The sequence below is a fragment of the Columba livia genome, chromosome 3, assembly GCF_036013475.1.
Source record: "Columba livia isolate bColLiv1 breed racing homer chromosome 3, bColLiv1.pat.W.v2, whole genome shotgun sequence".
In the NCBI taxonomy this organism is placed as follows: Eukaryota; Metazoa; Chordata; class Aves; order Columbiformes; family Columbidae; genus Columba; species Columba livia.
Window position 1 is genome coordinate 4,180,726 of NC_088604.1, and position 10,953 is coordinate 4,191,678.

At 54.3% G+C, this 10,953-nt stretch overlaps 2 non-coding genes across 2 annotated transcripts; both read right to left on the minus strand.

Moving 5' to 3' along the window:
- Positions 1-5,002: 5,002 nt before the first annotated feature.
- On the minus strand, positions 5,003-5,075 carry TRNAR-ACG (transfer RNA arginine (anticodon ACG)). The gene has a single exon. It is a non-coding gene; the product is annotated as a tRNA-Arg (tRNA).
- A 3,240-nt stretch (positions 5,076-8,315) lies between these two features.
- TRNAR-ACG (transfer RNA arginine (anticodon ACG)) lies at positions 8,316-8,388 on the minus strand. Its single transcript has one exon. It is a non-coding gene; the product is annotated as a tRNA-Arg (tRNA).
- Between the last annotated feature and the right edge of the window lie 2,565 nt (positions 8,389-10,953).

The window sequence follows — 10,953 nt, forward strand, 5'->3', positions numbered from 1 at the left end:
CATGTAATTTCCAACCTGAATCACTCTGTTATTTGATGGGATGTTCCTGCTTCCATCTTCTTCTGTTGCTCCGTTCCACACTGACAGGCTCATGGGCTTGTCTCTTCTACTTCTGTGGTACCTTCACCCTGCAGGTGGCTTGCAGAAGGAAGGTCAAAGTTGGCCATGTACAGGTTAGCCCAGGCCAGTTGACCATCAGGCAAGATCTCATGACCCACAACTCACCTGCCCTGCCATCTGTCATCGGGCAGGAGGAAGTGGAGGGCAAAATTGGTGGCTTTGGGTTGAGCTCAACCCTCAGCTGGACCCCACAGCTCCAGAGAGCCCTGGGCTGCTCCAAGCCTTGGGTGGGCTGGGAATTGTAGCCACACTTCCCATGAGGCAAACAAGATGTCTCCTCCAACCAACCAGAGCAGCTGAGGGGCTGAAGACCACTACCTGAAAGGAGGTTGTATCATGAAGGTTGTTGTTCTCTTCTTCCAGGTAGCAAGCGATACAACAAGAGCAAATGGCCTCAGGTTGCACCAGGAGAGGTTTAGGTTGGATATTGGGAAAAATTTATTCCCAGAAAGGGCTGTCGGTTGTTGGAACAAGCTGCCCAGTGCAGTGTGGAGTCCCCATCCTTGGAGGGATTTAAGAGATGCATAGATGATCTTCTTAGGGATGTGATTTAGTGCTAGAGTTAGGTTACTGGATGGACTGCGTGATCTTGAGGGTCTCTTCCAAACAAAATGAGTCTATGATTCTACGATGTGCTCTTGCTGTGGGGCTGACTCAGCACAGGCACCACTTCTCCTGGTAGATGGGAGCAGTGGGACCGGTACTGACCTCCCCCCATAGGCCAGTAGGTCAAGGCTGCCGTGCATGGGGCAGGAGGGAGCCAGGTGAGGACTCACCCCTTCCTTTTGAACACCAGCACACCCAGGTGGTACAGAGAGCACAGGGGGGGCACCAGGTGGGACCAGGGGCTGGGGACAGTGGCACAATGGACGATGCGCCTGACTGTGGATCAGGACATTGCAGGTTCAACTCCTGCCTGGCTCACCCTGAGGCTGTCTGAATGCTGTGGAGGTGACAAGGGACAGATGCCTTCATGAGATCCTTACCCTTTCAGACTTTTTGTCCATCTGCCTGGCATCAACATTACAGGAGCATCATTTTGGGGCAGGCTGCATCAAAGCTGTGAGTGTGCCAGCTGCTTGAAAAGCCACCACTGCTCAAGTCCTTTTTGGCCTCACCTGCTGAATTCCTAAGCTGCTGAGCAGAGAGATCGCTCCTGAGGTCTCTGAGTGTGTGTTTTCTTCATCAAACCCGCGCAGATGTCTTCTCTGGCATCCTGAGCACCACTGAATGAAAAGTACCTAAACCCCATTAGTAACTGTGAGTAAAGGGTGGGTGGTAAAAGGTCGTGATGTGCCATGAGAGCCTGAGGGTGCTGAGTCTGTGCAGCCTACAGGGCTGTAGCTCAGGAGGCATCTTAGTTGTGCTGTGAAATTTGCTGTGCTGTCCCTGGCTGTGGCGTGGGTCTCAGCTCCAGCGTAAGGTCTGGAGAAGCCCTTTCCTTCCCACAGGGCAAGAGCACAAGGCAGCACTTTTGCCCTGCAGGAGGTCTGGGAGGATGTGTGATGGGCAGGAGAAGGAAGGTGCTCAGCATAGGGAGCAGGAGGAACGGCTGGCAGGCGAAAAGTGTAGAGCCAGGCAGGAGTCGAACCTGCAACCTCCTGATACGTAGTCAGGTGCGTTATCCGTTACGCCACTGGCCCTCAGCTGCCCAATGGCCCTGACCGGCGGCCCATGTCTCGTTCCGTAGAACATCTTCCGCAAACACCCCCATTTAGGCATCAAGGAACATCCAATGCAATATCAAATGGTGAGGAACACCAGCTGGACCGCCAACCACCGACCACAACCCCCTCAGACCCCCGGTCCAGCCACTTCGCTTTGCCTTGTGATTCAGCTGAGGCGACCCGTCGTGGCTGGACCAGGGGTCTCAGGGGGTTGTGGTCAGTGGTGGGCGGTCCAGCTGGCGTTCCTCACCATTTGATATTGCATTGGATGTTCCTTGATGTCTAAATGGGGGTGTTTGCAGGAGATGAGCTACGGAACGAGACATGGGCCACAGGTCAGGTCCATTGGGCAGCTGAGGGCCAGTGGCGTAACGGATAACGCACCTGACTACGTATCAGGAGGTTGCAGGTTCGACTCCTGCCTGGCTCTACACTTTTCGCCTGCCAGCCGTTCCTCCTGCTCCCTATGCTGAGCACCTTCCTTCTCCTGCCCATCACACATCCTCCCAGACCTCCTGCAGGGCAAAAGTGCTGCCTTGTGCTCTTGCCCTGTGGGAAGGAAAGGGTTTCTCCAGACCTTACGCTGGAGCTGGGCACCTTCTCTCATCACTGTCCTCCAGTCATTGCTGACATCCCTCCATTCCCGCTCCTCACTCATGTTCCAGACTGGGAATACTGTACCCAGCTTTGGGGCCCACACTATAAGGACACTGATCAACTGAGAGGAAACTTCTTTGCTTTGAGGTTGCCAGAGCCTGGCCCAGCCTGCCCAGAGTGGGTGCGGAGTCTCCTTCTCTGAGACATTCAAACCCGCCTGAACGTGACCCTGTGTCATCTGCTCTGGTGACCCTGCCTTAGGAGGTGGGTTGGACTGGGTGGTGTCCAGAGGTTCCTTCCAACCCCAAGCATGCTGTGATTCTGTAACTGGAATAAGACCAGTAGAAGGCCACCAAAACGGGGTAGTGTTGGAGCACTCGCCATATGAAGAGAAGCCATCAGAACTGTGTTTATTTGGCCTGGGGAAGAGCTCTTCCAAGGATCTTGTAAAACGTCATGTTTTCTATACTGATCTAAATCCTCTTGCACCATCTGCTGCTCTGCTCACAAAGCCCATCCAGTGATGGGAAGCCCTCAGAGCTCCAGGAGGACCAGGGCCAGTGGCGCAATGGACAACGCACCTGACTACGGATCAGGAGATTGCAGGCTCGACTCCTGCCTGGCTCGGTGTTTTTGTGCCCACAGCCCGGCCATGCTGACAAGGGACCTCTTCCTCCATGCTGGCCTGCCTTTGACTGATGTTTCTTCCTTCTTGCTGGGCTTCTTGCACAGCAAAACTTCCCTCACATCAGGGGATTCTCTGACTGCACAGATTGGCAAAAGCATTCACTGTGAGGGCGGTAAATCACTGAGAGAGGGACCTGGGGGGCTGCGAACTCTCCATCCTTGGAGACAGTCAGAGTTCGAGCAGACGAGGCCTTGACCTCAATGTCCCAAGTTGAGCAGAAATTTGGACTAGAGACCTCCACATGTAATTTCCAACCTGAATCACTCTGTTATTTGATGGGATGTTCCTGCTTCCATCTTCTTCTGTTGCTCCGTTCCACACTGACAGGCTCATGGGCTTGTCTCTTCTACTTCTGTGGTACCTTCACCCTGCAGGTGGCTTGCAGAAGGAAGGTCAAAGTTGGCCATGTACAGGTTAGCCCAGGCCAGTTGACCATCAGGCAAGATCTCATGACCCACAACTCACCTGCCCTGCCATCTGTCATCGGGCAGGAGGAAGTGGAGGGCAAAATTGGTGGCTTTGGGTTGAGCTCAACCCTCAGCTGGACCCCACAGCTCCAGAGAGCCCTGGGCTGCTCCAAGCCTTGGGTGGGCTGGGAATTGTAGCCACACTTCCCATGAGGCAAACAAGATGTCTCCTCCAACCAACCAGAGCAGCTGAGGGGCTGAAGACCACTACCTGAAAGGAGGTTGTATCATGAAGGTTGTTGTTCTCTTCTTCCAGGTAGCAAGCGATACAACAAGAGCAAATGGCCTCAGGTTGCACCAGGAGAGGTTTAGGTTGGATATTGGGAAAAATTTATTCCCAGAAAGGGCTGTCGGTTGTTGGAACAAGCTGCCCAGTGCAGTGTGGAGTCCCCATCCTTGGAGGGATTTAAGAGATGCATAGATGATCTTCTTAGGGATGTGATTTAGTGCTAGAGTTAGGTTACTGGATGGACTGCGTGATCTTGAGGGTCTCTTCCAAACAAAATGAGTCTATGATTCTACGATGTGCTCTTGCTGTGGGGCTGACTCAGCACAGGCACCACTTCTCCTGGTAGATGGGAGCAGTGGGACCGGTACTGACCTCCCCCCATAGGCCAGTAGGTCAAGGCTGCCGTGCATGGGGCAGGAGGGAGCCAGGTGAGGACTCACCCCTTCCTTTTGAACACCAGCACACCCAGGTGGTACAGAGAGCACAGGGGGGGCACCAGGTGGGACCAGGGGCTGGGGACAGTGGCACAATGGACGATGCGCCTGACTGTGGATCAGGACATTGCAGGTTCAACTCCTGCCTGGCTCACCCTGAGGCTGTCTGAATGCTGTGGAGGTGACAAGGGACAGGTGCCTTCATGAGATCCTTACCCTTTCAGACTTTTTGTCCATCTGCCTGGCATCAACATTACAGGAGCATCATTTTGGGGCAGGCTGCATCAAAGCTGTGAGTGTGCCAGCTGCTTGAAAAGCCACCACTGCTCAAGTCCTTTTTGGCCTCACCTGCTGAATTCCTAAGCTGCTGAGCAGAGAGATCGCTCCTGAGGTCTCTGAGTGTGTGTTTTCTTCATCAAACCCGCGCAGATGTCTTCTCTGGCATCCTGAGCACCACTGAATGAAAAGTACCTAAACCCCATTAGTAACTGTGAGTAAAGGGTGGGTGGTAAAAGGTCGTGATGTGCCATGAGAGCCTGAGGGTGCTGAGTCTGTGCAGCCTACAGGGCTGTAGCTCAGGAGGCATCTTAGTTGTGCTGTGAAATTTGCTGTGCTGTCCCTGGCTGTGGCGTGGGTCTCAGCTCCAGCGTAAGGTCTGGAGAAGCCCTTTCCTTCCCACAGGGCAAGAGCACAAGGCAGCACTTTTGCCCTGCAGGAGGTCTGGGAGGATGTGTGATGGGCAGGAGAAGGAAGGTGCTCAGCATAGGGAGCAGGAGGAACGGCTGGCAGGCGAAAAGTGTAGAGCCAGGCAGGAGTCGAACCTGCAACCTCCTGATGCGTAGTCAGGTGCGTTATCCGTTACGCCACTGGCCCTCAGCTGCCCAATGGCCCTGACCGGCGGCCCATGTCCTCGTTCCGTAGAACATCTTCCGCAAACACCCCCATTTAGGCATCAAGGAACATCCAATGCAATATCAAATGGTGAGGAACACCAGCTGGACCGCCAACCACCGACCACAACCCCCTCAGACCCCCGGTCCAGCCACTTCGCTTTGCCTTGTGATTCAGCTGAGGCGACCCGTCGTGGCTGGACCAGGGGTCTCAGGGGGTTGTGGTCAGTGGTGGGCGGTCCAGCTGGCGTTCCTCACCATTTGATATTGCATTGGATGTTCCTTGATGTCTAAATGGGGGTGTTTGCAGGAGATGAGCTACGGAACGAGACATGGGCCACAGGTCAGGTCCATTGGGCAGCTGAGGGCCAGTGGTGTAACGGATAACGCACCTGACTACGTATCAGGAGGTTGCAGGTTCGACTCCTGCCTGGCTCTACACTTTTCGCCTGCCAGCCGTTCCTCCTGCTCCCTATGCTGAGCACCTTCCTTCTCCTGCCCATCACACATCCTCCCAGACCTCCTGCAGGGCAAAAGTGCTGCCTTGTGCTCTTGCCCTGTGGGAAGGAAAGGGTTTCTCCAGACCTTACGCTGGAGCTGGGCACCTTCTCTCATCACTGTCCTCCAGTCATTGCTGACATCCCTCCATTCCCGCTCCTCACTCATGTTCCAGACTGGGAATACTGTACCCAGCTTTGGGGCCCACACTATAAGGACACTGATCAACTGAGAGGAAACTTCTTTGCTTTGAGGTTGCCAGAGCCTGGCCCAGCCTGCCCAGAGTGGCTGCGGAGTCTCCTTCTCTGAGACATTCAAACCCGCCTGAACGTGACCCTGTGTCATCTGCTCTGGTGACCCTGCCTTAGGAGGTGGGTTGGACTGGGTGGTGTCCAGAGGTTCCTTCCAACCCCAAGCATGCTGTGATTCTGTAACTGGAATAAGACCAGTAGAAGGCCACCAAAACGGGGTAGTGTTGGAGCACTCGCCATATGAAGAGAAGCCATCAGAACTGTGTTTATTTGGCCTGGGGAAGAGCTCTTCCAAGGATCTTGTAAAACGCAATGTTTTCTATACTGATCTAAATCCTCTTGCACCATCTGCTGCTCTGCTCACAAAGCCCATCCAGTGATGGGAAGCCCTCAGAGCTCCAGGAGGACCAGGGCCAGTGGCGCAATGGACAACGCACCTGACTACGGATCAGGAGATTGCAGGCTCGACTCCTGCCTGGCTCGGTGTTTTTGTGCCCACAGCCCGGCCATGCTGACAAGGGACCTCTTCCTCCATGCTGGCCTGCCTTTGACTGATGTTTCTTCCTTCTTGCTGGGCTTCTTGCACAGCAAAACTTCCCTCACATCAGGGGATTCTCTGACTGCACAGATTGGCAAAAGCATTCACTGTGAGGGCGGTAAATCACTGAGAGAGGGACCTGGGGGGCTGCGAACTCTCCATCCTTGGAGACAGTCAGAGTTCGAGCAGACGAGGCCTTGACCTCAATGTCCCAAGTTGAGCAGAAATTTGGACTAGAGACCTCCACATGTAATTTCCAACCTGAATCACTCTGTTATTTGATGGGATGTTCCTGCTTCCATCTTCTTCTGTTGCTCCGTTCCACACTGACAGGCTCATGGGCTTGTCTCTTCTACTTCTGTGGTACCTTCACCCTGCAGGTGGCTTGCAGAAGGAAGGTCAAAGTTGGCCATGTACAGGTTAGCCCAGGCCAGTTGACCATCAGGCAAGATCTCATGACCCACAACTCACCTGCCCTGCCATCTGTCATCGGGCAGGAGGAAGTGGAGGGCAAAATTGGTGGCTTTGGGTTGAGCTCAACCCTCAGCTGGACCCCACAGCTCCAGAGAGCCCTGGGCTGCTCCAAGCCTTGGGTGGGCTGGGAATTGTAGCCACACTTCCCATGAGGCAAACAAGATGTCTCCTCCAACCAACCAGAGCAGCTGAGGGGCTGAAGACCACTACCTGAAAGGAGGTTGTATCATGAAGGTTGTTGTTCTCTTCTTCCAGGTAGCAAGCGATACAACAAGAGCAAATGGCCTCAGGTTGCACCAGGAGAGGTTTAGGTTGGATATTGGGAAAAATTTATTCCCAGAAAGGGCTGTCGGTTGTTGGAACAAGCTGCCCAGTGCAGTGTGGAGTCCCCATCCTTGGAGGGATTTAAGAGATGCATAGATGATCTTCTTAGGGATGTGATTTAGTGCTAGAGTTAGGTTACTGGATGGACTGCGTGATCTTGAGGGTCTCTTCCAAACAAAATGAGTCTATGATTCTACGATGTGCTCTTGCTGTGGGGCTGACTCAGCACAGGCACCACTTCTCCTGGTAGATGGGAGCAGTGGGACCGGTACTGACCTCCCCCCATAGGCCAGTAGGTCAAGGCTGCCGTGCATGGGGCAGGAGGGAGCCAGGTGAGGACTCACCCCTTCCTTTTGAACACCAGCACACCCAGGTGGTACAGAGAGCACAGGGGGGGCACCAGGTGGGACCAGGGGCTGGGGACAGTGGCACAATGGACGATGCGCCTGACTGTGGATCAGGACATTGCAGGTTCAACTCCTGCCTGGCTCACCCTGAGGCTGTCTGAATGCTGTGGAGGTGACAAGGGACAGGTGCCTTCATGAGATCCTTACCCTTTCAGACTTTTTGTCCATCTGCCTGGCATCAACATTACAGGAGCATCATTTTGGGGCAGGCTGCATCAAAGCTGTGAGTGTGCCAGCTGCTTGAAAAGCCACCACTGCTCAAGTCCTTTTTGGCCTCACCTGCTGAATTCCTAAGCTGCTGAGCAGAGAGATCGCTCCTGAGGTCTCTGAGTGTGTGTTTTCTTCATCAAACCCGCGCAGATGTCTTCTCTGGCATCCTGAGCACCACTGAATGAAAAGTACCTAAACCCCATTAGTAACTGTGAGTAAAGGGTGGGTGGTAAAAGGTCGTGATGTGCCATGAGAGCCTGAGGGTGCTGAGTCTGTGCAGCCTACAGGGCTGTAGCTCAGGAGGCATCTTAGTTGTGCTGTGAAATTTGCTGTGCTGTCCCTGGCTGTGGCGTGGGTCTCAGCTCCAGCGTAAGGTCTGGAGAAGCCCTTTCCTTCCCACAGGGCAAGAGCACAAGGCAGCACTTTTGCCCTGCAGGAGGTCTGGGAGGATGTGTGATGGGCAGGAGAAGGAAGGTGCTCAGCATAGGGAGCAGGAGGAACGGCTGGCAGGCGAAAAGTGTAGAGCCAGGCAGGAGTCGAACCTGCAACCTCCTGATGCGTAGTCAGGTGCGTTATCCGTTACGCCACTGGCCCTCAGCTGCCCAATGGCCCTGACCGGCGGCCCATGTCCTCGTTCCGTAGAACATCTTCCGCAAACACCCCCATTTAGGCATCAAGGAACATCCAATGCAATATCAAATGGTGAGGAACACCAGCTGGACCGCCAACCACCGACCACAACCCCCTCAGACCCCCGGTCCAGCCACTTCGCTTTGCCTTGTGATTCAGCTGAGGCGACCCGTCGTGGCTGGACCAGGGGTCTCAGGGGGTTGTGGTCAGTGGTGGGCGGTCCAGCTGGCGTTCCTCACCATTTGATATTGCATTGGATGTTCCTTGATGTCTAAATGGGGGTGTTTGCAGGAGATGAGCTACGGAACGAGACATGGGCCACAGGTCAGGTCCATTGGGCAGCTGAGGGCCAGTGGCGTAACGGATAACGCACCTGACTACGTATCAGGAGGTTGCAGGTTCGACTCCTGCCTGGCTCTACACTTTTCGCCTGCCAGCCGTTCCTCCTGCTCCCTATGCTGAGCACCTTCCTTCTCCTGCCCATCACACATCCTCCCAGACCTCCTGCAGGGCAAAAGTGCTGCCTTGTGCTCTTGCCCTGTGGGAAGGAAAGGGTTTCTCCAGACCTTACGCTGGAGCTGGGCACCTTCTCTCATCACTGTCCTCCAGTCATTGCTGACATCCCTCCATTCCCGCTCCTCACTCATGTTCCAGACTGGGAATACTGTACCCAGCTTTGGGGCCCACACTATAAGGACACTGATCAACTGAGAGGAAACTTCTTTGCTTTGAGGTTGCCAGAGCCTGGCCCAGCCTGCCCAGAGTGGCTGCGGAGTCTCCTTCTCTGAGACATTCAAACCCGCCTGAACGTGACCCTGTGTCATCTGCTCTGGTGACCCTGCCTTAGGAGGTGGGTTGGACTGGGTGGTGTCCAGAGGTTCCTTCCAACCCCAAGCATGCTGTGATTCTGTAACTGGAATAAGACCAGTAGAAGGCCACCAAAACGGGGTAGTGTTGGAGCACTCGCCATATGAAGAGAAGCCATCAGAACTGTGTTTATTTGGCCTGGGGAAGAGCTCTTCCAAGGATCTTGTAAAACGCAATGTTTTCTATACTGATCTAAATCCTCTTGCACCATCTGCTGCTCTGCTCACAAAGCCCATCCAGTGATGGGAAGCCCTCAGAGCTCCAGGAGGACCAGGGCCAGTGGCGCAATGGACAACGCACCTGACTACGGATCAGGAGATTGCAGGCTCGACTCCTGCCTGGCTCGGTGTTTTTGTGCCCACAGCCCGGCCATGCTGACAAGGGACCTCTTCCTCCATGCTGGCCTGCCTTTGACTGATGTTTCTTCCTTCTTGCTGGGCTTCTTGCACAGCAAAACTTCCCTCACATCAGGGGATTCTCTGACTGCACAGATTGGCAAAAGCATTCACTGTGAGGGCGGTAAATCACTGAGAGAGGGACCTGGGGGGCTGCGAACTCTCCATCCTTGGAGACAGTCAGAGTTCGAGCAGACGAGGCCTTGACCTCAATGTCCCAAGTTGAGCAGAAATTTGGACTAGAGACCTCCACATGTAATTTCCAACCTGAATCACTCTGTTATTTGATGGGATGTTCCTGCTTCCATCTTCTTCTGTTGCTCCGTTCCACACTGACAGGCTCATGGGCTTGTCTCTTCTACTTCTGTGGTACCTTCACCCTGCAGGTGGCTTGCAGAAGGAAGGTCAAAGTTGGCCATGTACAGGTTAGCCCAGGCCAGTTGACCATCAGGCAAGATCTCATGACCCACAACTCACCTGCCCTGCCATCTGTCATCGGGCAGGAGGAAGTGGAGGGCAAAATTGGTGGCTTTGGGTTGAGCTCAACCCTCAGCTGGACCCCACAGCTCCAGAGAGCCCTGGGCTGCTCCAAGCCTTGGGTGGGCTGGGAATTGTAGCCACACTTCCCATGAGGCAAACAAGATGTCTCCTCCAACCAACCAGAGCAGCTGAGGGGCTGAAGACCACTACCTGAAAGGAGGTTGTATCATGAAGGTTGTTGTTCTCTTCTTCCAGGTAGCAAGCGATACAACAAGAGCAAATGGCCTCAGGTTGCACCAGGAGAGGTTTAGGTTGGATATTGGGAAAAATTTATTCCCAGAAAGGGCTGTCGGTTGTTGGAACAAGCTGCCCAGTGCAGTGTGGAGTCCCCATCCTTGGAGGGATTTAAGAGATGCATAGATGATCTTCTTAGGGATGTGATTTAGTGCTAGAGTTAGGTTACTGGATGGACTGCGTGATCTTGAGGGTCTCTTCCAAACAAAATGAGTCTATGATTCTACGATGTGCTCTTGCTGTGGGGCTGACTCAGCACAGGCACCACTTCTCCTGGTAGATGGGAGCAGTGGGACCGGTACTGACCTCCCCCCATAGGCCAGTAGGTCAAGGCTGCCGTGCATGGGGCAGGAGGGAGCCAGGTGAGGACTCACCCCTTCCTTTTGAACACCAGCACACCCAGGTGGTACAGAGAGCACAGGGGGGGCACCAGGTGGGACCAGGGGCTGGGGACAGTGGCACAATGGACGATGCGCCTGACTGTGGATCAGGA